General features: G+C 44.4%; 1 protein-coding gene and 1 long non-coding RNA gene across 6 annotated transcripts in view; one reads left to right on the top strand and one right to left on the bottom strand.

Annotated features, from left to right (window-relative positions):
- The window catches only part of CHD9 (chromodomain helicase DNA binding protein 9), a 275,163-nt gene that overhangs the window by 2,369 nt on the left and 246,200 nt on the right, over positions 1-26,594 (top strand). The window contains exon 2 of one of the 5 annotated variants that reach the window (XM_054533911.2): positions 5,131-5,312. The exons of 3 other annotated variants lie outside the window; for them this stretch is intronic. The gene's annotated coding sequence lies outside the window, so the exon portion shown is untranslated. The remainder of the gene's footprint in view (positions 1-5,130; positions 5,313-26,594) is intronic. One more of the 5 variants, XM_054533913.2, reaches the window with a different exon arrangement.
- Positions 7,906-15,391, bottom strand: LOC129050793 (uncharacterized). Its single transcript, XR_008514582.1, has 2 exons — positions 15,103-15,391; positions 7,906-9,808 (listed from the first exon to the last, which is right to left on the bottom strand). It is a non-coding gene; the product is annotated as an uncharacterized LOC129050793 (long non-coding RNA).

The following is a 26,594-nucleotide window of genomic DNA, read 5'->3' on the forward strand; positions in this document are numbered from 1 at the left end:
GCTGAGGCAGGAGGATCACTTGAGGCTAGGAGTTTCAGATCAGCCTGTGCAACAGAGCAAGGCCCTGTTTGCTTAAAAATTATATACATTGAATAATTTTTTAAAAAAATTTGTTTGTGGCCAGGCATGGTGGCTCATGCATATAATCCAGTACTTTGGGAAGCTGAGGCAGAAAGATTACTTGAGGCTAGGAGTTCCAGATCAGCCTGGGTAACACAGTAAGACCCCATCTCTTTATTTTAAAAATTATATAATTAAAGAATTTTTTTAAAAATGTGTTTGTGGCCGGGTGTGGTGGCTCACACCTGTAATCCTAGCACTTTGGGAGACTGAGGTGTGAGGTTAGGAGTTTGAACTTAAGAGTTTGAGACCAGCCTGATCACTTGAGCTTAGGAGTTTGAGACCAGCCTGGACAGCATAGCGAGACCTTGGCTCATTTAAATAAAAAAAAAAAAAAGAAAAAAGGCCGGGTGCAGTGGCTCATGCCTGTAATCCCAGCACTTTGGGAGGCCGAGGTGGGTGGATACCTGAGGTCAGGAGTTCAAGACCAGCCTGGCCAACATGGCAAAACCCCGTCTCTACTAAAAATACAAAAAATTAGCTGGGCGTGGTGGTGAGAGCCCGTAATCCCAGCTGCTTGGGAGGCTGAGGCAGGAGAATTGCTTGAACCTGGGAGGTGGAAGTTGCAGTGAGCCAAGATGACGCCATTGTACTCCATCCTGGGCAACAAGAGCGAAACTCATCTCAAAAAAAAAAAGAAAAAGAAAAAAGAAAAAAAAGTTTGTGTAACTTCCAAATCAATATCCATGACACTTTCACAGTCATATATGGATGCACGTAGAATAGTGAAAAAGTTGAGTCACCCAATGTGCACATCTCCAGCCAAGGGCAAACAGGAGGACATGCTGCTTTCTGGTTTCAGCTCTTGTGCTATAAACAAGTGTCCCTTTTGTGGTGTACTTAGTGCCACATTTTTTGCATGTTTGTGCGTTTTTGTTTGTGATGTCGCTGTTTGAAATGGCCCCAAGTGTACTGTTGACGTACTGTCTATTGTCCCTAAGCATGAGAAGGCTGTGCTGTGCCTTACAGAGAAAGCATGTCTGTTGGGTAAGCTTCGTTCAGGCATGAGTTATAGTGCAGTTGGCTGAGTTCAATGTTAATGAATAATATGTATATATATCAACAATATATATCAATAAGGTGTCTTTTGTTTTTGTTTTTGTTTTTTTGAGACGGAGTCTCACTCTGTCTCCCAGGCTGGGATGCAGTGGCACGATGTCAGCTCACTGCAGTCTCTACCTCCAGAGTTCAAGTGATTCTCCTGCCTCAGCCTCCCATGTAGCTGGTACTACAGGCACACGCCACCACGCCCAGCTAATTTTTGTATTTTTAGTAGAGACGGGGTTTCACCATGTTGGCCAGGCTGGTCTCGAACTCCTGACCTCAGGTGATCACCCACTTTGGCCTCCAAAGTGCTAGGATTACAGGCTCGAGCCACAGCACCTGGCCTATAAAGTGTCTTTAAACAGAAACACACATAAACAAAGGTTATGCATTGATCTGCCAGGCAGAAGGTGGGGTGAGGAAAAGATGTTTCTGGCAGAAAGGTCAGCATGTACAGAGATAGCCAAGAGCTTGGCAAGGCCAGGGGACTCAAAGAGAGCCAGTGGGCAGGGAGTGTGGTGGTCAAAGGGAGAGAGGCTGGGGCCAGGCGGCGCAGTGTCTTGTGGGCAGCTCTCATTTCATCCGATTAGCACAGTAATCCTGGCAGGTTGGACAGGATCATTTCCGCCTTTGAGAGATGATGAAATTGACGTTCCACGCTGTTAAATGACTTGCCCAAAGTTGCATTGCTGGTAAGCAGCAACACCCCCCACCCGCCAACTTAATCTAATGTTGACCAGACATTTGGGTTTTTTGTTTTGTTTTGTTGGTTTTTGGTTTCTTTTGTTGTTGTTTTAAGACACAGGGTCTTGCTCTGTCACCCATGCCTCCTGCAGTGGTATGATCATAGCTACTGCAGCCTCAACCCCCTGAGCTCAAGGGATCCTCCCACCCAGCCAAGTAGCTGGGGCTACAGGTGTACACCATCATGCCCAGCTAATTTTTTAAGTAGGGTCTTGCTGTGTTGCCCAGACTGGTCTCCAACTCCTAGACTCAAGTGTTTCTCCTGCCTTGGCCTCTCAAAGCACTGGGATTACAAGCATGATCTACCTTACCTGGCCAACATTTGGGTATTGATCAGAAATCTCAGGACATGGGCTGGAGGTTTGGTTTGTTCTGGGGAGAAATCAGTAACTAAGTGGTGGTGAAAGCGATCAAGTGTGGATGAAACCACGTGGGATAGTGGCAGGGTGTGGAGAAGAAAATTTCTCATGTCCTTTAAAAAAGAAAAATATTCCTGGTGGCTGGGCACAGTGGCATATGCCTGTAATCCCAGCACTTTGGGAAGCAGAAGTGGGAGGAATGCTTGAGGCCAAGAGTTCAAGACTAGCCTGGGCAACATAGTGAGACCCCCCACCTCTATCTTTAACAACAAGAAAAATGGAAAAAAAATTTAATCAAAATATATTACTGGTATAAAGACATGAATGCCTCTGTGAAAGAGTCTTAGGTACTTGCGGAGGGTGAGAGTAATGACCATGGTCATAAAGATGTGGCAAAAGGAAATGTGAGGTTCTGATTCAAAATGCCCCCAGATACTAGGTCTGGGCATCGGCCTCCCCACTCATGGGGCAGCCAGGCCTCAATCTGCCTCTTGTCTCTGCGGGATAATGACCTTGAACAGGCATCAGCAAACTTTTTCTGTAAAAGTCCAGAGAGTAAATATTTTGAGCTTTATGGACCATAGGGTTTCAGTTGCAACTGCAGTAAATTCTCATTTAATGTCCTCGATAGGTTCTTAGAACTGCAACTTTAAGCAAAATGACGTACAGCAAGTCCTCAAGTAACGTCGTTTCTTGTAATGTTGATGAGAAACTGCCACTGTAGAGTAAAAGCAGCCGTAGATGTTATGTAAACAAATGAGTATATCTGGGTTCCAATAAAGCTTTATGGACACTGAAGTTTTGAATTTCACATAATTTTTCTGTGTCACAAAATATTATTCTTTAAACATTTTTTTCAACCATTTAAAAATGTAAAAACTGGCCAGGCATGGTGGCTCATATCTGTGATCCCAGGACTTTGAAAGACCAAGGAGGGAGGATTGCTTGGGGCCAGGAGTTCAAGACCAACCTGGGCAACATAGCAAGACCCCCCCCATCTCTACAAACAAACAAACAATAAATAAATAATGTAAAAACCATTCTTAGCTCACAGGCTATACAAAAACAGGCAGTAGGCTGGATGTGGCCTGTGGGCTGTAGTTTGCTGACTCCTGATCCAGAATAATGAGACCTGAGGATCAGAAGGGTACTAGGTAGGTTGAGTGCAGTGGCTCATGCCTGTAGTCCCAGCACTTTGTGAAGCTGAGGCAGGAGGATTGCTTGGCGCCAGGAGTTCAAGGCCAGGCTGGGCAACATAGTGAGACCTCATTTGTATTTTTAAAATTTTAAAAATTAGCTGGGGCCTGGATTGGTGGCCCACACCTGTAATTCTAGAACTTTGGGAGGCTGAGGTGGGAGGATTACTTGAGTCTAGAAGTTCCAGACCAGCCTGGGCAATATAGCAAGACCCCATATGTACAAAAAAATGAAAAATTAGCCAGGTGTGTCGGTGCACCTGTAGTCCCAGCTACTCAGGAGGCTGAGTAGCTGAATCAATTCAGCTGAGGAGTTTGAGGTTGCAATGAGCCATGATCATGCCACTACGCTCCAGCCTGGGCAACTGAGGGGGACCGTGTCTCAAAAAACAAACAAACAAAAATTAGCTGGGCATGGTGGCATGCACCTGCAGTCCCAGCTACTGGGGAGGCTGACAGGGGAGGATCACTTCAGACCAGGAGTTTGAGACTATAGTGAGCCATGATTGCACCACCGCACTCCAGCCTAGGTGACAGGGCAAGATGTTGTCTCTTTTTTTTTGAGACGGAGTTTCACTCTTTTGCCCAGGCTGAAGTGAAATGGCATGATCTCAGCTCACTGCAACTTCCTTCCCCCGGGTTCAAGCGATTCTCCTGCCTCAGCTTCTCAAGTAGCTGGGATTATAGGTGCCCACTGCCATGCCTGGCTAATTTTTGTATATTTAGTGGAGATGGGGTTTCGCCATGTTGGCCAGGCTGGTCTCGAACTCCTGACCTCAGGTAATTCACCCGCCTCGGCCTCCTAAAGTGCTAGGATTACAGGCATGAGCCACCGCGCCTGGCCAAGATGCTGTCTCTTTAAAACAAACAAACAAACAAAAAAGACACACAAAAGGAATACTAAGTGTTCATCTAATTTGAGTCCTTACCTGACCTGTGAATCTCCATTGAACATTCTCAGCCATTTCTTGAGTCCTCAGTAAGATGGAACTTCACATCTCACTGGGCAACTCATTCCACTGACAGAAGTTTAAAGCTGTGTCATAGTTGTAGTTCCCCCAAAGCAGATCATGAGAAAAGGATTCAGGTGCCAGAAATGTATTTGGGAAATGATCCCAGGAAGCCCAGTGAGAGTGAAATTAACTGAGAAAGGGAGAAAAGCCAATAAAAAAGGTGCTGATGAGTGAGTTACCACTGGGCAATTGGGTCTCCATCCCTCAGGGACCCTTAGCAAGACTATAGAAAATATTTCAGAAGTGTCCCACAAAAAGGCAGGGAGACTGGGGTATATCCTCGACTCTCATCCCTCATTACTGAGGGTTGTCTCGCTAACTGTCTGCTGTGCACACCCTGAGGCCAGAAAATAACTTAAAGCAGAAGTGAGAGGTAGCCCAGGGCATCTGGAAATGTCTGCAGGTAACCTCGGGTGAGCTGAGGAGTATGGGTGGGGCACCCATAGTGTCTCCAACAAACTGTTTCTGACTTTGCTAAGATGTGCAACTCATACCACAAGGGGTCTTGTGAGATGACTTTGGTGTGGCACAGAGAAAGACATGGTACCCAAGAGCACAAAGTCTCAGAATAGGAAAGGGATTTTTCCCTTTTGAGCTGTCTCTTTGATCCTGCTCTGCCTGCCTCTCACCCCTGGGGCTGCCCTCTCTCCCCAGAACAGGTGCTCCACCCACGCTGGCCTTTCACTTCCTCCAACTTGTGGGACTGGGACTCTTGCTTCTGACTGCAGTCAACAGAAGTCTGGGCAAAGTACTAGAATGCTACTGTAACACTTGATTGTCTCCCCTTTCATTGGAAAGACAGCAGTCCTCCAGTTCAGGGCATTTAAGAGGCAACAGTAAGTGTGACCATTTAATAACATTGTTAAAACTGTAACAATCTAATAACATTGTTTGCTGTTATGTTTATCTTTACAGTTTCCACCTGTACATGGCTTTTCATGTATGGTAGTAATATAACGTTTCTCTTAAAATAAATGTATATAAATCGTGTGTCCATTTAAAGAAAAATATTAAATAAGAGTATTGATGGTATGAGGATAGAATAAAATATAATAGGCCAGGTGCAGTGGCTCACGCCTGTAATCCTAATACTTTGGGAAGTAGAGGCAGTGAGATCACTTGAAGCCAGGAGTTGGACACCAGCCTGGGTAACATAGTGAGACCCATCTCTACAAAACATTTTAAAAATTACCTAGGTGTAGTGATGCGTGCCTGTAATCCAGCTACTCAGGAGGCTGAGGTGGGAGGATGGTTTAAGCCCAGGAGTTCGAGGTTACAGTGAGCTATGATCGTGCCACTGCACTCCACCCTGCACTTCAGCAAGACCCCAATTATTAAAAAAAAAAAAAAAAAAATTATAGGGCCGGGGGCGATGGTTCACGCCTGTAATCCCAGCACTTTGGGAGGTGGAGGAGGGTGGATCACATGAGGTTGGGAGATCGAAACCAGCCTGACCAACATGGAGAAACCCTATCTCTACTAAAAATACAAAATTAACCAGGCACATGCCTGTAATCCCAGATACTCGGGAGGCTAAGGGGAGAATCGCTTGGACCCGGGAGGCAGAGGTTGTGGTGAGCCAAGATCGCGCCATTGCAGTCTAGCCTGGGCAACAAGAGTGAAACTCCGTCTCAAAAAAATAAAAAATAAAAGAATTTTATTAAAAAAAAAAAAAATATATATATATATATAAAAAATACCCACCACTTATTGAGTACTTACTAAGTGCTGGATGCTCTTCTAAGCACCTTCCATGCATCACTCAAATCATTCAATTAATCCTCACCAATATGGGTTAAGTACTATTTGAGGTAGGGACTCTTTGCCCCATTTTACTACTGAGCAAACAGGCATAGGGAAGTTAAATAACTTGCCCAAAGTTATATAGCTAGGAAGTCATGAGCTGGAAAATAAACCCAGGTGGTCCTGCTCCAGATTTGTGCTCTAAATTGCAGAATTATGCTGCTTCTCATAAATTTCACACACACACACACACACACACACACACACAAAATGTGAAGGTGATATTTGAATAACTGAAGTTAGGGGAAAACTACCCTAAAAGGTTCCCCTTTTTTATCTGTCTCCCTGTATCTACTGCCCTTCGGTTGCCATACTTTTTCTTTTTCTTTTTGTTTTATTTTTATTTTTATTTTTTTGAGACAGAGTTTCGCTCCGTCACCCAGGCTGGAGTGCAGTGGCGCCATCTTGGCTCACTGCAAACTCCGCCTCCTGGGTTCACACCATTCTTCCGCCTCAGCCTCCTCGGTAGCTGGGACTACAGGCGCCCGCCACCACGCCTGGCTAATTTTTTGTATTTTTAGTAGAGACGGGGTTTCACCATGTTAGCCAGGCTGGTCTCCATCTCCTGACCTCGTGACCTGCCCACCTCAGCCTCCCAAAATGCTGGGATTACAGGCATGAGCCACCACGCCTGGCCTTTTTTTTTTTTTTTTTTTTTTTTTAAGAAAGACAGGGTCTCACTCTGTTGCCTAGGCTGGAGTCCAGTGCTGTGATCATAGCTCACTGCAGCTTAAACTCCTAGGCTCTGACCATCCTCCCACCTCAGCCTCCAGAGTAGCTGGGGGTACAGACATGAGCCACCATGCCCAGCTAATTTTGTTTTTGGTAGAAACAGGTCTGGCTGTGTTGCCCAGGCTGGTCTCAAACTCCTGGCCTCAAATGATCCTCCTGCCTCAGCCTCCCAAAGTTCTGGAATTACAGGCATGAGCCACCATATATGGCCTGGTTGGCATATTTTCTTTAGAGCCTCAGAAGATCAATCTATTCCCTTTTCGTCACCACAGTTCTTCAGATATTTGATGACAGAGAACTGGTTGGCCTTCCCAGATCTTCTGTGCTCTAGATTAAACATTGTCAGTTCCTTCTACTCGTTTCTGTTGCATGTTCTTGGCATCTTCCCCCCCAGCACAGGGCCTCTTTTTTATTCTTGTTTCTTCAACAGAACCTATAAGGTTATTTTGTTGTCGTAGCACTTTTTTTTGCAGATTTCCCACAGCTCATTCCAGGGGCTCAGGGTAGGGAGGATGTGATTGGGGTGACTGACATGGCAAAGGGCAGCTTGAGAGTGACATCAAAAAGGGGGGCCAGCTGTCAATCAGGGAAAAGCCCCCTAGGGCCAGCAGTACAGTGGGCTGGAGGCTGGTGAACCTGGTTCTCTGCAGGCCAGAGATGAAGGTTCTTCAGCGCACTTGGAGCTAACCAGGCTGAAAGAGGTGGACTAACCAAATTCACCAGAGCCTTGTGAGGAAACCAGGCTGCAAATGTATTAAATCACAAGGGAGGCTGGGCACAGTAGCTCATGCCTGTAATCCCAGCACTTTGGGAGGCCAAGGTGGGTGGATCACCTGAGGTCAGGAGTTTGAGACCAGCCTGGCCAACATGGTGAAACCCCGTCTCTACTAAAAATAGAAAAATTACCCAGGTGGCACTGCTACTTGCGAGGCTGAGGCAGGAGAATCAGTTGAACACAGGAGTCGGAGGTTGCAGTGAGCTGAGATCGCACCATTGCACTCCAGCCTGGGCGACAGAGCAAGACTCTGCCAAGAAAGAAAGAAAGAAAGAGAGAGAGAGAAAGAAAGAGAGAGGGAGGGAGAAAGAAATTACATGGGGAGAAGCAACTGCAGAGCAGTCTGAAACCTCCATGCCGACTTGTCAGCACACTCTTTCTCCTGTGGGAAAGTCAGAATCTAGTTAGAAGTTTGGTTTTCGTGGAATCAAAGCAAGGTGAGCAAAATGAATGATTTTAATCGCCAGGAGAGCCTAAGATATTTGTACCCTCTGAGGGATACAAGAGTCCAGAGTGGCAGCACTGCTAGTATAATTCCCCCTTCCTGTGCTTGTGATAGAAATGTCTGATCAATGACTGCATCTTTTCCTTCCTATTACTCCCTGGGCCAGCCCTAAGATTGTTAGCAAGAGAGTATTCTGACCCTGCGCAGTGGATCACGCCTATAATCCCAGCACTTTGGGAGACAAAGGGAGAAGGATTGCTTGAGCCCAGGAGTCCAAAATCAGCCAGGGCAATATAGTGACACCCCATCTCTACAAAAAAATTTAAAAATGAGCTGGATGTGGGGGCAAGTGCCTGTAGTCCCAGTTACTTGGGAGGCTGGGTGGGAGGATTGCTTGAGCCTGGGAGATTGAAGCTGCAGTGAACTCTGATCACACCACTGCACTCCAGCCTGGCAAACAAAGCCAGATCCTGTCTTAAATTGAAAAAAAAAAGAAAGGAAGAGAGTATTCCTGGAAGCTCTGGCCAGACCTCTGAGCTGCCTGTAATACTCAAGGAGGTTTTCAGAGTTTCTGCTACTCTGGACAATGTGGAAGACAATGACTCTCAAAGACTTGCTCCTTGGTACTGCTTTTTTGGAGCTCCTCATGCATCACCATTTCTCTCTACCTATGATTCCTTCAGCTTATGTTAATGCAATTGGCTCGCTTTTTGTTTTGTTGAGTCTTGATTTAATTTTCAGGCTTTGGTCTTCCAGCTTTGTCCAGAGACACATCCTGTCCTGTCCTTAAGGACTTCTGCAAATCAGTAATCACAGATGTTGTGTGCAATTCACTGATATCTACTCTCCTCGTATTTTGGGGTAGCTTACTGCATACCCATGAGTAAGAACTTCTTGCAATCAACAGGCAATTTGCTGAGGTGCTGGGGTTTGTTCCATTATCAAACAAACTGGGATTCCTATCCCAGTTCCATCACTTACTGGTTGTGTGTGACCTTGGATGAGTTGCTTAACCTCCTGAGCCTAGTTTTCTCTGCTGAAATATAGAATCGGCAGCATCACAATTTTAAACTCTTACTACTGTTATCACTCTGTTACAACTGGGGCCTGGGGTACAAAGGAAAGCAACAAGTCAGCAGAGGAAATTTAGGCACTAAACCCAAGTCATTGAGTTTGCTGCTGTTTAACATTGGTTATGCTTAACTAAAGAGTTAGGAGTCTTAGTATTTTGAAGCAAGCAGACCTTTTACCAGCCTTAAAAAAATGTACATTATGTACATGGCCTCTCTTTCTACCCGAATAGAGAAATGGACTTACCTAAAAGAAAAATAAATGCATATGGAGAATCAGTGGCACCTGGAGCTGAGAGAGACCTTGAGCTCCTGGAGGAGAGGTGGCTCCTGCCTGGTCTCACAGGGGAAACCCAGCTCTTGCCCTAGGAAGGCTGCTAGTCTAATGAGAGAGGCACCATATTTAACCTCAGGGAGTCTAGGAGGAGAGCCATACAGTCTTCTTGGTGTGAGCTATAGCTTCTTCTCTGCAGGCATTGCTGTGTCCGCTCCTTCTCTTCAGTCAATCTGCAGTCAGGGACAGAGAGGCTGTCATCATTCACAAGTCCATTACACCTGTGTCAATGCATATTGGCAGGCCAGTTTCTGAGGATGTGACTCAGGAATTTGTTTTTGAAAGACTTTATATATTTTTGGTACAATTTAGATTTACAAAAAAAACATTGAGACAATACTATAGAATTCCCACATATTCCACATCCAATTTCCCCTATTATTATTATTTTTTTAATTTTGAGACAGGGTGTCTGTCTGTCACCCAGGCTGAAGTGCAGTGGTGAGATCTTGGCTCACTGCAACCTCTGTCTCCTGGGCTCAAGCCATCCTCCCACATCAGCCTTCCAAGTAGCTGGGACTATAGGCGCACACCACTATGTCCAACTAATATTTTTATTTATGGTAGATATGGAGTCTTGCTGTGTTACCCAGGCTGGTCTTGAACTCCCGGGCTCATGCAGTCTGCCTGCCTTGACTTCCCAAAGTGTTGGGATTACAGACATGAGCCACAGAGCCAGTTTCTCCTGTTATTAACATCTTATATTGCTATGGTACATTTGTTACAATTAACTGATATTGATATTTGATATGGTACATTTGTTACAACCTGATATTGATACATTATTATTAACTAAAAACGTAGTTTATTCAGATTCCCTTAGTGTTTATTTAATGTTCTTTTTCTGTCCCAGGATGCCATCCAGAATACCAAATTACATTTATATCTTTTTTTTTTTATACCAACAAAAATGGGCTTGAAACCACTTTACATTTGTTTGTTGTGTGTCCTTAGTCTCCCATTGGCTGTGACATTTTCTATGAATTTTCTTGGTTTTGATGACCTGGAGAGTTTTGAGGAATACTGGTCAGATATATTATAAAATACCCCTCTACTGGAATTCATCTCATATTTTTCTCATGATTAGTGTTGTGGGTTTTGAAGCAGAAGACCACAGAAGTGCCATTTTTATCACATCACATCAAGCATCTGTACCATCAACATGACTTATTACCAGATGGCTAAGGTAGCGTTTGTCAGGTTTCTCCACTGTAAAGTTACTCATTTTCCTAGTGTTACTCTTTTCATAGTGTCCTCTTGGAAGGAAAACACTGAGCAGCCCACACTAGAGCCCAGGAGTTTGGGACTAGCCTGGGCAACATAGTGAGACCCCAACTCTACAGGAAAAAAAAAATTAGCTGGGCACGGTGGCATGTGCCTGTGGTACCAGCTACTTGGGGTGCTGAGGCAGGAGAATTGCTTGAGCCCAAGAGGTCAACGCTGCAGTGAGCTGAGATTGTGCCACTGTCCTCCAGCCTGGCACAGCCAGACCCTGTCTCAAAAATAAATAAATAAAAATTTGAAACCCATGTAGGCCTGGATTCCTACCCCACTTCCATCACTTACTGGCTGTGTTTGACCTTGGATATGTTGCTTAACCTCCTGAGCCTCAGTTTTCTCAGCTGAAATATAGAGCTAATATCACTACCTGCTGCTTAAGGTTATTAAATAACAGGCACATAGTAAGTCCTCTATGAATAGAAGTTGTTATTGTTGTTAGTCTGCCATTCAAGTTCCTTCTGGATCTGACTCCAGATCCAAACACCACTTTTCAAGGTTACAAGACAACAGGCTTGTGTGGCAGATATTCCTGCATCGAGTTGCATTCTCACTGGTCACATTCTCTTCCCCGCCGATCCAGCATTCTCTCCCACCTCTGCCTCTCAGTCACACAGTACTTCAGCTAAACACAGGGCCTGCTAAAGTGCCCTCTACCAAGCCACACATCTGCATATCCTCATTCTCTCAAACCCACCTTAAGCACCACTTCCTCTGTGACACCACCCAAGAGAGCCAGGCAAGAAGTCCTCTCTCCTCCTGGGAACTGTCACTGCACCCACTCCACTGTATTCCCTCATATTCTGCAGCCCTCATCACTTTTAACCCATTGTCAAAGCAAGGTGCACTATCCTCTCCCTGAACAATTCTCGTCTTTGTTCATCTTTCTCTCCCACCTGCACACACTGGGCTCAGTGCAAGCTTGTGGTCTTGTTTATACCTGCGGTAAGTTTTGACAAGACAAAGGAAGTAGGGGAAATGCCATATCCTGAATGCTAACTGGGCCTAACTGGGCAGCCTATGAGGGCCGAACTTTGCAGAGGTTGAGAGGCTGACCGTAGGTCACTCCCACTATTTTATGTATATCCACATATTTTATTGTGGTAAAATACACATGATATTGAAATTTACCATTTTAACCATCTTAATGCATTTTCTTATTTTATTTTATTTTATTTTATTTTTGAGACAGGGTCTTGCTCTATTGCCCAGGCTGTAGTGCAGTGGTGCCATCTTGGCTTACTGCAACCTCTGCCTCCCGGGTTCAAGCAATTCTTCTTGCCTCAGCCTCCAGAGTAGCTGGGATTACAGGCATGTGCCAGCACGCCCAGCTAATTTTTGTATTTTTACTAGAGACAAGGTTTCACCATGTTGGCCAGGCTGGTCTCAAACTCCTAACCTCAAGTGATCTACCTGCCTCGGCTTCCCAAAGTGCTGGGACTACAGGCATGAGCCACCGTGCCCGGCCTGCATTTTCTTTAGTTCAATGCATTACGTGCATTCACACTGTTGTACAACCATCACCACTATCCACCTCCAGAACTCTTTTTCATCTTCCCAAGCTGAAACTCTGTCACCATTAAACAACTCCCCTTCCCCCCTTAACCCCATCCCTGGCAACCACCATTTTACTTTCTGTCTTTGTGAGTTTGACTACTCTGGGTACCTCATCTAGGTAGAATTACACAGTATTTATCCTTTAGTGACTGGCTTATTTCACTTAGCCTAATGTCTTCAAGGTTCATATTCCATTTTAATAGACTGTGGTATGTATCTGCCACAGTGTGTTTATCCATTCTTCTGTTGGTGGACACTTGGGTTGCTTCCACTTTTTGGCTATTGTGAATAACACTGCTATGAACATGGGTGTATAGATATCTGTTTATGTTCCTACTTGCAATTCTGTTGAATATATATACCTATAGTGGAATTGCTGGATCTTATGGTAATTCTATGTGCCATTTTTCAAGGAATCGTCATATCATTTTCAACAGCTGCTGTACCATTTTACATCCCACCAACAATGCACCAAGGTTTCCATTTCTCCACATCCTTGTCAACGTTTGTTATTTTCTGTTTGTTTGTGTGTGGTTTTTTTGATCATAGCTATCCTATCCTGGTGTGAAGTGGTATCTCATTGTGGTTTTCGTTTTCAGTTTTCTAATGATTAGTGATGTTGAGCATCTTTTCATGCGCTTACTGGCCATTTGTATATCTTCCTTGGAAAAATATCTATTCAAGGTATTTGCTGATTTTTTAAATCAGGCTGGGTTGTTTGTTTCTTTGTTGTTGAATTGTGGAGTTCTTTATCTATTTTGGGTATCAGTCCCTTACCAGATAACAATTCCAAGTATTTTCTCTGTGGATTGCCTTTTTAGTCTGTTAATTATGTCCTTTGAATGCACAGAAGTTTTTAATTTTAATGTTTATGTATTTTTTTCTTTTGTGCTTTTGGTGTTGTATTCAATAAATCATTGCCAAATCAATGTCATAACGTTTTCCCTCTATATTTTGTTCTAAGAGTGTTATGGTTTTAGCTCTTATATTTTAAGTTTTTGATCCATTTTGAGTTACTTTTTGTATGTCATGTAAGGTTAAGGATACAACTTCATTTTTTTGCACATGAGTAGCATGTCTTTCTTTCTTTCTTTCTTTCCTTCCTTCCTTCCTTTCTTCCTTCCTTCCTCTCTCTCTCTCTTTCTTTCTGTCTTTCTTTTTTTTTGGAGTCTTGCTCTGTCACCCAGGCTGGAGTGTAATGGCGTGATCTCGGCTCACTGCAACCTCTGCCTTCTGGGTTCATGTGATTCTCTTGCCTCAGCCTCCTGAGTAGCTGGACTACAGACATGCACCACCACGCCCAGCTAATTTTTGTAGTTTTAGTAGAGATGAGGTTTCACCATGTTGGCCAGGCTGGTCTCAAACTCCTGACCTCAAGTGATCCACCTGTCTTGGCCTCCCAAAGTGCTGGGATAACAGACATGAGCCACTGCACCTGGCCACATGTCTTTCTTTATGCAAATACTACATTGCTTTGATTACTGTAGCTTTGTAGTAAGTTTTGAAATCAGGATGTGTGAGTCCTCCAGATTTGTTCTTTTTCATGATTATTTTGGCTATTTGGGGTCCCTTGGGATTGCTTATGAGTTTTAGGGTGGATTTTTCTATTTCTGCAAAAAAGTCGTTGAGATTTTGATAGCAATTACATTGACTCTGTAGATCACTTTGGGTAGCACTGACATCTCAATATTATGTCTTCCAAGCCATCATGGGTTGTCTTTCCATTTGCTTATGTCTTCTTTAACTTCTTTCACCAGTGTTTTGTAGTTTTTGGTGTAGAAGACATTCACCTCCTTGATTACATTTATTCCTAAGTATTATGTTCTTTTCAATACTCACATTCATTTTTGAGGCTCTTGGTATATTTAAAAATGAAGAAATGCAAAACAGGATACTAATATGGTAGTCATTTTGGACTGTTTGGTCCCTTCAGTGTGTCTCAGAGACGGTGTATATAGACAATGACAGTGTTATAAAGAGTCAAAAGCCTAGGTTTAAGTCATTTCAAAAATGTGAGCCCCTACCCATTCACCCCACTGTGATTGTAAGAAAGGGTTTGCGAGTTCCTCTTCCTGGGGTAGGAATGGGAATAGTATAATATTCCCTCAGGTGAGCCCTCCTGGGGGCCAGCAAAGACTTGTCATCACCATAGGCATAATCAATACATCTTCCCAGAAAGTGATTCGGAGAACATTCAGGTGCCTTTAAAGCCTCAGGCTAGAAGACCCCAGAGCCCCAGCATCATGGAGACTGAAGCAGAAACAGTCACTCAGAGCTGCAGAAGAAAGAGAGCCATCAGCTCGCCCATCCCCACCGTCCTGCTCACCCTGCGGGGATTTTGTTGTCTGTCTTTCTGGCCCATCTCGGTTTCAGTTTAAAGAACTGTGCTGAGGACAAAGGTGAGGGAACACAGTGTGACGGCCAGCCCTACTCAGGCATTTCCCCATACCCCAGAAAGCGTTTCAATGGCAGGCCTTTCCTCTTCTGTCACTCAACGGTTTGGGGGCTTTCTTGCCCTCAGGACAGCTGGTGAAACTGTGTTCTTTTTCAGGCATTGCGTTTATTGTGCATCTTGTTTTTCTGGCCTCTGGGGATACATATACAACACAGACACACATGCACGCACACCCACCTCTGTATCCAAATGTCTGCAGAATTCATAGGCGCCAGTGTCTAGAGACAGACTCTGTCTCCTTTTCTTTCTTCTTTCTACCTCCTACTCTCCCTGCTGAAGCGTGTTGTTGTCTTATCCCCAGCCGGAAGCCCCCCTCTGTCACAGGGCCAACTTCCCGGCCACTTGTTCCCCTCCAGCTGCTGCTCCTGCAGGCCCAGCCAACTCCTATTTCCATAGCAACCGAAACTCATTTTTCCATTTCTGCCTTTCTACTTTGGAAGGAAACCCATAAGTCTTTTTTTTTTTTTTTTATAATTGGGATCCCTGCAATATTTTTTTCCAATTTAAAAAATACATGTAAAATTTATCATCATAACTTTTTTTTTTTTTTGAGACAGGGTCTTGCTCTGTTGCTCAGGCTAGAGTGCAGTGGTGTAATCATATAGCTCACTGTAGCCTCTAACTCCTGGGCTCAAGCGACTCCCCCACCCCACCTCACCCCACCCCATCATGCCTGGCTTTTTAATTTTTTGTAGAGACAGGGTCTCAATATGTTGCCTGATCTCGAACTCCTGGGTTCAAGCGATCCTCCTGCCTCAGCTTCCCAAAATGCTGGGATTATAGGTATGAGCCATTATGCCCAGCCTATAACTTTATTTTTTAATTTTTTTATTTTTTTTTGAGACAGAGTCTAGCTCTTTGCCCAGGCTACAGTGCAGTGGCACAGTCTTGGCTCACTGCAAACTCCACCTCCCGGGTTCAAGCGATTCTCCTGCCTCAGCCTCCTGAGTAGCTGGGACTACAGGCGCCTGCCACCACGCCCAGCTAATTTTTGTATTTTTAGAAGAGACATGGTTTCACCATGTTAGCCAGGCTGGTATTGAACTCCTGACCTCAGGTGATCCGCCCACCTTGGTCTCCCAAAGTGCTGAGATTATAGGCTTCAGCCACCACACCCGGCCATCCCTATAACCATTTTCATGTCTATGGTTCTGTGATATTAAATATATTCATACTGGTGTGTAACCATCACCACTATCCATCTCCAGAATTCCTTTCATCTTGTAAAACTAAAACTCTGTACCCGTTAAACACTAACTTTCTATTTTTGCCTCCCTGTAGCCCTGGCAACAGCCAATCTGCTGTGTGTCTCTATGAATTTGACTACTCTGAGTGCCTCATACCAGTGGAATCAGATAGTATTTGTTTTTGGTGACTGGCTAATTTTACTTAGCGTGATGACCTCAAGGTTCACCCATGTTGTAGGCTATGTCAGCATTTCCTTCCTTTTAAGACTGAATACTATTCCATTGTATATGTTTATGTACCACAGTCTTATCCATTCGTCTGTTAATGTTCACTTGGATTGTTTCTACCTCTTGACTATTGTGAATGATGCTGCTATGAATGTGAATGTACAAATATCTCTTTGAGACTCTATTTTCAATATTTTTGAATATATATCCAGAAGTGGAACTGCTAGATCATATGGTGATATGGTTTGGCTCTGTGTCCCCACCCAAATCTCATCTTGAACTGTATTCCCATAATTCCCACCTGTGGTGGGAGGGGCCCAGTTGGAGATAATTTGAATCACGGGATGGTTTCCTCAATACTGTTCTCGTGGTAGTGAATAAGTCCCTGAGATCTGATGGGTTTATCAGGGGTTTTTGCTTTTGTATCTTTCTCATTTTTTCTAACTGCTGCCATGTAAGAAGTGCCTTTTGCCTCCCACCATGATTCTGAGGCCTCCCCAGTCATGTGGAACAATTAAACCTCTTTTTCTTCCTAGTCTCGTGTATGTCTTTATCAGCAGTGTAAAAACAGACTAATACAGTAAATTGGTACCAGTAGAGTGGGGCACTGCTGAAAAGATACCCGAAAATGTGGAAGCGGCTTTGGAACTGGGTAATAGGCAGAGATTGGAACAGTTTGGAGGGCTCAGAAGAAGACATGAAAATGTGGGAAAGTTTGGAACTTCCTAGAGACTTGTTGAATGGCTTTGACAAAATACTGATAATGATATGGACAATGAAATCCAGGCTGAGTTGGTCTCAGATAGAGATGAGGAACTTGTTGGGAACTGGAGCAAAGGTGACCCTTCTTTATGTTTTAGCAAAGAGACTGGCGGCATTTTGCCCTTGCCCTAGAGATTTGTGGAACTTTGAAATTGAGAGAGATGATTTAGGGTATTTGGTGGAAGATATTTCTAAGCAGCAAAGCATTCAAGAGTTGACTTGGGTGCTGTTAAAGGCATTCAGTTTTAAAAGGGAAGCAGAGCATAAAAGTTCAGAAAATTTGCAGCCTGACAATGCAATAGAAAAGCAAATCCCATTTTCTGAGGAGACATTCAAGCAGGCTGCAAAAATTTGCATAAGTAATGAGGAGCTGAATGTTAATCCCCAAGACAATGGAGAAAATGTCTCCAGGAAATGGCAGAGACCTTTGTGGCAGCCTCTCCCATCACAGGCCCAGAGGTTGAGGAGGAAAAAATGGTTTTGTGGATAGGGCCCAGGGTCCCCATGCTGTGTGCAGTCTAGGGACTTGGTGCCCTGCATCCCAGCCACTCCAGCTGTGGCTGAAAGGGGTCAATGTAGAGCTTGGGCTATGGCTTCAGAGGGTGCAAGCACCAAGCCTTGGCAGCTTCCATGTTGAGCCTGTGGCTGCACAGAAGTCAAGAATTGGGGTTTGGGAACCTCCGCCTAGATTTTATAAGATGTATGGAGACGCCTGGATGCCCAGGCAGAAGTTTGCTGCAGGGTGGGGCTCTCATGGGAACCTCTGCTAGGGCAGTGCAGAAGGGAAATGTGAGGTTGGAGCCCCCACACAGAGTCCCTACTGGGACACCACCTAGTGGAGCTGTGAGAAGAGGGCCACCATCCTCCAGACCCCAGAATGGCAGATCCACCTTGCATCGTGTGCCTGGAAAAGCCACAGACAACACCAGCCTGTAAAAGCAGTGGGGAGGAAGGCTGTACCCAGCAAAGCCAGAGGGGCAGAGCTGCCCAAGGCCATGGGAGCCCACCTCTTGCATCAGTGTGACCTGGATGTGAGACCTGGAGTCAAAGGAGATCATTTTAGAGCTTTAAAATTTGACTGCCCTGATGGATTTCAGACTTGCATGGGCCCTGTAACCCCTTTGTTTTGGCCAATTTCTCCCATTTGGAATGGCTGTATTTACCTAATACCTGTACCCTCATTGTATCTAGGAAGTAACTAGCTTGCTTTTGATTTTACAGGTTCATAGGCAGAAGGGACCCGACTTGTCTCAGAGGAGACTTTGGAGTGTGGACTTTGGGGTTGATGCTGAAATGAGTTAAGACTTCGGGGGACTATTGGGAAGGCATGATTGATTTTGAAATGTGAGGGCATGAGATTTGGAGAGGCCAGGGGCGGAATGATATGGTTTGGTTCTGTACCCCCACCTGAATTTCATCTTGAATTGTACTCCCATAAATCCCATGTGTTGTGGGAGGGACCCAGTGGGAGATAATTTGAATCATGGAGGCAGTTTCCCCCATACTGTTCACTTGGTAGTGAATAAGTCTCACGAGATCTGATGGTTTTATCGGGGGGGTTCTGCTTTTACATCTTCCTCATTTTCTCTTGCTGCTGCTATGTAAGAAGTGCCTTTTGCCTCTCACCATGATTCCGAGGCCTCCCCTGCCATGTTTAACCATAAATCCAATTAAATCTCTTTTCCTTCCCAGACTCACATATGTCTTTATCAGCAGCATGAAAATGGACTAATACATATGGAAATTTCATTTTTAATCTTTTGAGGACCTGACATACTGTTTTCCCCACAGGTATAGCTTTTTTACATTACCACCAGCAGTGCACAAGGATTCCAATTTCTCCACATCCTCACCAACACTTGTTATTTTCTGTGTTTTTGAGAGTAGCCATCTTAATGGTGCGAGTGGCATCTCATTATAGCTTTGATTTCCATTTCCCTAATAATTAGCGATGTCGAGCATCTTTTCATGTGCTTATTGGCCATTTATATATCTTCTTTGGAGAAATGTCTATTCAAGTCCTTTGCCCATTTTGAATCAGGTTTGTTGTTGTTGAGTTGTAGGAGTTCTCTGTATCTTCTGGCTATTAATCCTCCATCAGATATATGATTTGTAAATATTTACTTCTATTTATGGGTTGTCTTTTTACTCTGTTGATACTGTCTTTTTATGAACACATTAAAAAATTTTTCATAACATCCAATTTTTTAAAAAAAGTTATTTTAATTAGGCTGGGTGTGATGGCTCTCACCTGTAATCACAGCACTTTGGGAGGCCAAGGCAGGCAGATCACTTAAGGTCAGGAGTTCGAGACCAGCCTGGCCAACATGGCAAAACCCCATCTCTACTAAAAATACAAAAATTAGTCAGCCATGGTGGCAGGCGCCTATAATTCCAGCTACTCAGGAGGTTGAGGTAGGGAAATCGCTTGAACCCAGGAGGCAGAGGTTGCAATGAGCCGAGATCATGCCACGGCACTCCAGCTTGGATGACAAGAGTGAAACTCCATGTCAAAAAAAAAAAAAAATATATATATATATATATATATATGTATAAATTTGCTGGGCATGGTGGTGCATGCCTGTAGTCCTAGCTACTTGGGAGGCTAAGACAGGAGAATCACTTGAACCCGGAGGTGGAGGTTGCAGTGAGCTGAGATCATGCCACTGCACTCCAGCCTGGGTAACAGAGTGAGACTCTCAAAAACAAAAACAAAAAAAATTTTTAATTAATTAATTTTTGTTTGCTAATTTTAAAAATTTATTTATTTATTTATTTATTTTTACAAACAAGGTCTCAGTGGCAGGATCACAGCTCACTGCAGCCTTGAACTCCTGGGCTCAAAGAATCCTCCCACCTTAGCCTCCTGAGTAGCTGGGACTACAGGTGCATGCCACCAGGCTCAACTGAGTTTATTTGTTTTGTTTTGTTTTGTTTTGTTTTGTTTTGTTTTGTTTTGTTTTTGAGATGGACTCTCACTCTGTTGCCCAGGCTGGAGCGCAGTGGCGTGATCTTGGCTTGCTGCAACCTCCGCCTCCTGGATTCAAGCAATTCTCCTACCTCAGCCTCCTGAGTAGCTGGGATTACAGGTGTGTGCCACCATGCCTGGCTGATTTTTGTATTTTTAGTAGAAACAGGGTTTTCCCATGTTGGCCAGTCTGGTCTCAAACTGCTGACCTCAGGTGATCCGCCTGCCTTGGCTTCCCAAAGTGTTGGGATCACAGGTGAGAGCCACTGCGCCTGGCCAGTTTTTTTTTTATATATATATCATTTTATTTTTTAAATTCATTTTTTTTTTGTTTGAGATGGGGTCTCGCTCTGTCGCCCAGGCTGGAGTGCAGTGGCGTGATCTCGGCTCCCTGAAAGCTTCGCTTCCTGGGTTCACGCCATTCTCCCACCTCAGCTTCCTGAGTAGCTGGGACTACAGGCGCCCACCACCACGCCCGGTTAATTTTGTTTTTGTATTTTTAGTAGAGATGGGGTTTCACCATGTTAGCCAGGATGGTCTCTATCTCCTGACTTCATGATCCGCCTGCCTCAGACTCCCAAAGTGCTGGGATTACAGGTGTGAGCCACCACGCCCAGCCTAAAATTTTATTTTTAAAGTATATATTTAAGGGGCACAATGTACATTTACAATATGTAATGATTAAATCAGGCTAGTTGATGAATTCAGTACCTCACACACTTATCTTTTTTTGAGGTAAAACATTTGAAATCTACTTCTTCGGCAATTTTGAAATATACAATGTGGCCCAGTGCAGTAGCTCACCCCTGTAATTCTAACACTTTGGGAGGCCAAGTCGGGTGGATCACTTGAGGTCAGGAGTTCAAGATCAGCCTAGCAAACATGGCAAAAATCCCATCTCTACTAAAAATACAAAAATTAGCCGGGCTTGGTGGTGCTCATCTGTAGCCCCAGCTACTTGGGGAGCTGAGGCAGGAGAGTCGCTTGAACTGGGGAGGTGGAGGTTGCAGTGAGCTGAGATTGCACCACGGCACTCCGGCGTGGGCAACAAAACGAAACCATGTCTCAAAAAAGGAAAAAGAGAAAAAAATATATATATACAATGCATTTTTATTTATTATAGTCACCATTCTGTACAATATATCACTTGAGTTTATGTCTCCTGTGTAACTGAAACTTTGTACTTGCTGTGGTTTGAATGTTCCTTCCAAAAGTGGTGTTGCAATTTAATTGCCATTGTGACAGTATTACAAGGTGGGACCTTTAAGAGGTGATTAGGTCATAAGAGCAGAGGCCTCTTGAATTGATTCATGATGTTTTCACAGGAGGGGGTTAGTTATCTCGGGAGTGAGGAGGATGAAGTTCGGCCCTGTTTCCCTTTCTGTCTCTTGCACTTATTTGCCATTCCACCTTCTGCCACAGGATGACACAGCATGAAGGTCCTCTCAAGGTGCTGGTGGTATGCCATTGGACTTCCCAGCCTCCAGAGCTATGAGCCAAATACATTTCTCTTCATTGTAAATTACTAGTCTGTAGTATTCTGTTATAGCAACATAAAACAGACTAAGTATTGTTCGATCATGTCTACTTTTTTTCTTTTCCTGCCTGTGCCCATAATAATCTTTTAAAAGAAAATAAAATGAGCCACATCTGGCATAGTCAACTTGGACTATACAGAATTCCTAGCTCCCCAACTCCCTTGGTCCCTTAAAGACCCTTACTGCTTCCCTACCCACTTCTATTCCCCTAACTCCTCATGGCTCCTGGCCCAGAAGCAGATTTGAGGAGAAGTCTGTGTGGGTCCTTTCTCCCCTTAAATTAATGCAAGATAACATTGTGCATTGCCAATTCAGAGAAGAGCAAGAGGTCTGAGGCACTGTTACATTGTATCAGGTGATGCTAACCAGCATCACCCGTTACCTGCTTATTTACCCTCCTCCTGCCTGCAGAGGTCAGAGGTTGCCTGAATATGGCATTATGTCGTCTTTGAAAGTGAAGCTCCCACTCTGCAGCTCCTGGGAAGCATAAATCCTAGGTTGCTTCAGCAAGATTTGATGACTATACTTTCAGTATGGTTGTTTGGCTAGCATTATATATACAGGAGCCTTGGAGTATGAAGGGACCTGGGAAAGCTTTTCCTTCTCCTACCCCTCAAAAGACCTTCCTTACTGGTCTGGTCCATCTTTGGTGGCAAAACTTCCACCATTGGCTGTTCATGCCATTGGGCTCCCAGATTGCTTTCTATTAAAATTGCAAAATGCAATGTTAAGCTGTGGTCAGCTTGGATACCTCCACCCCTAGAGCTGTATATTGCACACCTTAAGTGCTCACACAATGTTTGTTGGATTGAACCAATGACTTAGCATAAAATGGTTCAACAGATGACATTCTAATCTGACATCTGGCCAGAAACACTTCTAGAACTGAGTTATGTTTAGGCACTGTGGTATAATACAAAAATATATTTGGTCTTTGTCTCTGGGTCCTGGCACACAGCTCCTACATCCCTGGGAATTTTCTGAATGGTAGGAATATCTTTTGTTATTCATAATAAGCCCCTTTCCATTATACCTCAGTTTATGTTAGTGGGGTGTCTTTTGGTTGGAATCCTAGATAGCCTCAGGGTATGGCTGGTCACCAAAAAGACCACACTGGAACTTTCAGTCCCACCTACTGACCAGCCCCTAGAAAGGGGCTGGGGGTGCAATGCTGGAGACTAAGCTCTATGAAAACTCTTGAACATGAGATTTGAGGAGCATCTGTGTTGGTGAACACTTGGAAGATCTAGGAAGGTGGTGCTCCCAGAGAGAGCATGGAAGCTCTGTCTAGCCCCACCATACCTTGCCCTCTGCGTCTCTTCATCTAGCTGTTTCTGACTTGCGTCTTTATAGTAAACTGTTAAACATAAGGAAAGTGTTTCCCTGCATTCTGTGAGCTTTCTAGCAAATTATTGAATCTGAAGAGGGGGGCATGGGGACCTCCTGAATTTATAGCTGGTTGGTCAGAAGTCCCAGAGTTCCGGGACCTTCAACTGGCATCTGAAGTGGGAGCAATCTGTGCAACTAAGCCCTTAACCAGTGGAATCTCCAGGTAGTTAGTGTCAGAATTGAATTGCATTATAGGACACCAGCTGGTGTTGGAGAATTGGTTGGCATGGGGGAAAAAACCCACACATTTGTTAACAGAAGTGTTCTGTGGGCAGAAACAGATCTTAGGAGACATATTTTGGCAAGAAGCATTTTTTTCTTTTTTTTATTAACCACTTTTTCTGATTATCCCTTCCCTGTAGCCTACTCACACCCCCATCAACATGGATAACTGAGAGCCATATGCAAAGCGCAGGAATCAGTTTCTAGTACAGCAGTTTGTTATTACAGTTGCTCAAGAAATGTGTGTGCTAGGAAAATAAGGAGTGTCACTCTACACCTCCAAGGGGGAGACAGTGTTTGTCTAAACACAGGTCTTTGTCTCTACAACATGCTACCCCACCCACCCCTGGTGCCCAAGTGAGCTGGGCTTTTTGAGTCATTCGTGATGTGTTTTTGAACACAACGAGGGGGAAGAGCTCCCACAGTCTGTTCAGTTCTTGCTACAAGAAATACAAGCTGGGTTTGACTGAATGACAAAAAGAAATCTGTTGAGCCAGGAAGCGTAGTAAATACCGTGACTCTCTGCAAATGCGCACAGCCCAAACAGCTTTTTCCAGTCTGGAAAAATGAAGAGATTTGTCTGTGCAAAAACCAGCCAAGTCTCCACCCCTCTCCCTTTCTACTCCTCCACCCCCACCTCCTGGCTAGGCCTTCCACCCTGCCCCAGACATTCAGTCATCAGCTTTCATCCTCTGTGACTTGCATTGCCCCAGGAAATAACATTGCCCGGCTCTGGGGAGATACACCAGCCTCTCCCAAGCATCTTTCAGGGATGGCTGTCTGGTTGGGTTTTGCCAGTCATCTCTGACCTTGGCCAGTGCTGGCTTACAGCAAAGTTATTCATTAGGCAAAGTGGGTCTGGTGTCTTATTCCTTGTTTATTCCCTACCTTCTCCTTCCCACTCCAGTCTTCCCCCTTTTGCTTTGAAAGAAGCTTTGTCCCATCCCTACTTCCATCAGGCAGTGTTTAGAGAGAAGATTTGCCGAAGATGAGATTTTAAATGCATTTGCTCTCAGCTAGTACAGGGCATGGAGGTAGGATGGAAAATCTCCCAGGGACTGTCAAAGGCAACCAGTTCAGGACAGTCTTTGGTGGGTACAGAGTTTCTAGATGGGAGGGACTTACAGGGAGAATCTGGTTCTGCACCTTGTCTGAAAGATACATTTGCATAACAACTATGCAGTTTTCTCTTTGATGGTATGTTTTGGGAGGTGGTAGATGGCAAAGACTATGGGGCAATAAAGCACCCACCCAAACCACTGGAGCAGTGGAGACAACACATCAAACCTGCAGTTCATTGTATTGGGAAGCGCACTGGAATTGGAATCAGAATTTCCATGGGTTTGAACCCTGGCTCCTATGAGTAGGCGTGTCTTATTCACCACTCTATCCACAGTGCCAAGCACAATCCTGCCAACAGCAGGTCAGCACGTGCTCTTTTTTCCCCTCAAGTTGGGGGTTTGCCCTGTTGCCCAGGCTAGAGTGCAGTGGCATGATAATGGTTCACTGCAGCCTCAAACTCCTGGGCTCAAGCAATCCTCTTACCTCAGCCTCCCAAGTAGCTGGGACTACAGGTACATGCCACCATGCTTGGCTAATTAAAAAAATTTTTTTTTTTTTTTGTGGAGATGGTGTTTCACTATGTTGCCCAGGCCGGTAAGTGCTCTGTTTCTATTTGTCAAGTTTGTGAATGAATGAATGAATGAATGAATGAATGAACCAATAACCTTGGATACTTTTCCTCTTTGAGCCTCAGTTTTCTCCTCTATAAAAACAATATTTTAAAAAAGTCTAACACCTACTCTGCCTACCTCACCAGGTTAGTGTGTATGTGTGTGTGTGACAGAGAGAGAGAGAGAAAGAACAAAATGTGTGAATGTTCTTTGTCTCCTGCACACTGGAATTTAAAAGTCACTTTGTCTCAGTCTCTGTGCTTTAACCTTGGTGTTGGTGTTCCATATCAGGAGGAAGGACTATTTTCCAGTGTCCGGTAAACACTTAGTTCTCCATCCTGTATTCTAAGTATATTAAGGACAGGAGAACGTTTTATTTATTTATTTATTTATTTATTTATTTATTCATTTATTTATTCATTCATTCATTCATTCATTCATTCATTCATTCATTCATGTATGTCAGCATCTCGCCCTGTCATCCATGCTGGAGTGCAGTGGCGTGATCTTGGCTCACTGCAGCCTCAACCTCCCCTGCTCAAGCCGTCCTCCCACCTCAGCCTCCTGAGTAGCTGGGACTGCAGGCCTTTGCCGCCACACCCAACTAGTTTTTATATTTCTTTGAGTAAAGACAGGGTTTCATCATGTTGCCCAGTCTGGTCTCAAACTCTTAGGCTCAAGTGATCTTCCCACCTCTGCCTCCTGAAGTGTTGGGATTACAGGCGTGAACCACTGCACCCAGCCTATTTTAAATGCTTTTAACCGATTGGTTTAAATTTGAGAACAAAGAATTTTAAGGTTCTCAGCCTCAGCTTATAGCCACTGCCCTGTTGGTCCCTTACTTGGCCCCAGAACCCTGGAAACCTTCCTAGGACAGAGCTTGCCTTACTTCCAACCACAGATCTTCATCAGGTGCTGGAGGAATTCGACCTTCAGATCTTTGCCCATGCACTTGGCTCTGCCTGAAGCATTCTCTTTGCTTTTTACCCGTCCAATTCCAGCACATCCTTCAGATCCCAGGTTAGACTCACTTCTTCCAGGATACATTCCCAGCTCCTCCTCTCTGCCCTCTCAGGTTAAGCTTCCTCCTCCACGCCCTCCGTCTTTGTGTCCTCTATCTGAGTGCTCACCCAGCTGAACTGTGGTTTCCCATTAGTTGTCTGCCTCCCTTTTAAACTGTGGCCCCCTGAGGACTATGATTGTGTCTTCCTTGTTCATTGATGTAACCTTGGTACATATCACAGTGCCAGGTACCAAGAGGATATTCTACAAATAGGCATTGATTAAGTGACTGGCAACAGTGTGTTGAGGAGATGGGAGAGAGGGTGACAAATCACAAAGGTCCCCGTAGGAGGGTATTGTATTTCCTGAAGTACGAGAAACAACACTTCCACCAAAATGGCTTGCATAGCTAAGGATGCAAAGCTTTGGTGAGTAACTTGCATAAACTAAGGATGCAAACACACCCCCAGACATTCCTGGACACACCCTACTGTAGGCAGTCATTTGTGTAACACACTTGCCCTTGCTCTGAAATTTCTCCTCTTATCATCTCCTTCCACTCATCTTTCTCATTTCCTGTATAAGGGAATTGCAAGACTAAAAGAATCTAACTGGCAGCAAAAAGGTAATGCCAGAGAAAGAGATTATATTGTCACACCTTTGCTTAAAGTTTTTTCCCCTCTCTCTCTACCCGTTAGAT

The sequence above is a fragment of the Pongo abelii genome, chromosome 18, assembly GCF_028885655.2.
Source record: "Pongo abelii isolate AG06213 chromosome 18, NHGRI_mPonAbe1-v2.0_pri, whole genome shotgun sequence".
Taxonomy (NCBI): Eukaryota; Metazoa; Chordata; class Mammalia; order Primates; family Hominidae; genus Pongo; species Pongo abelii.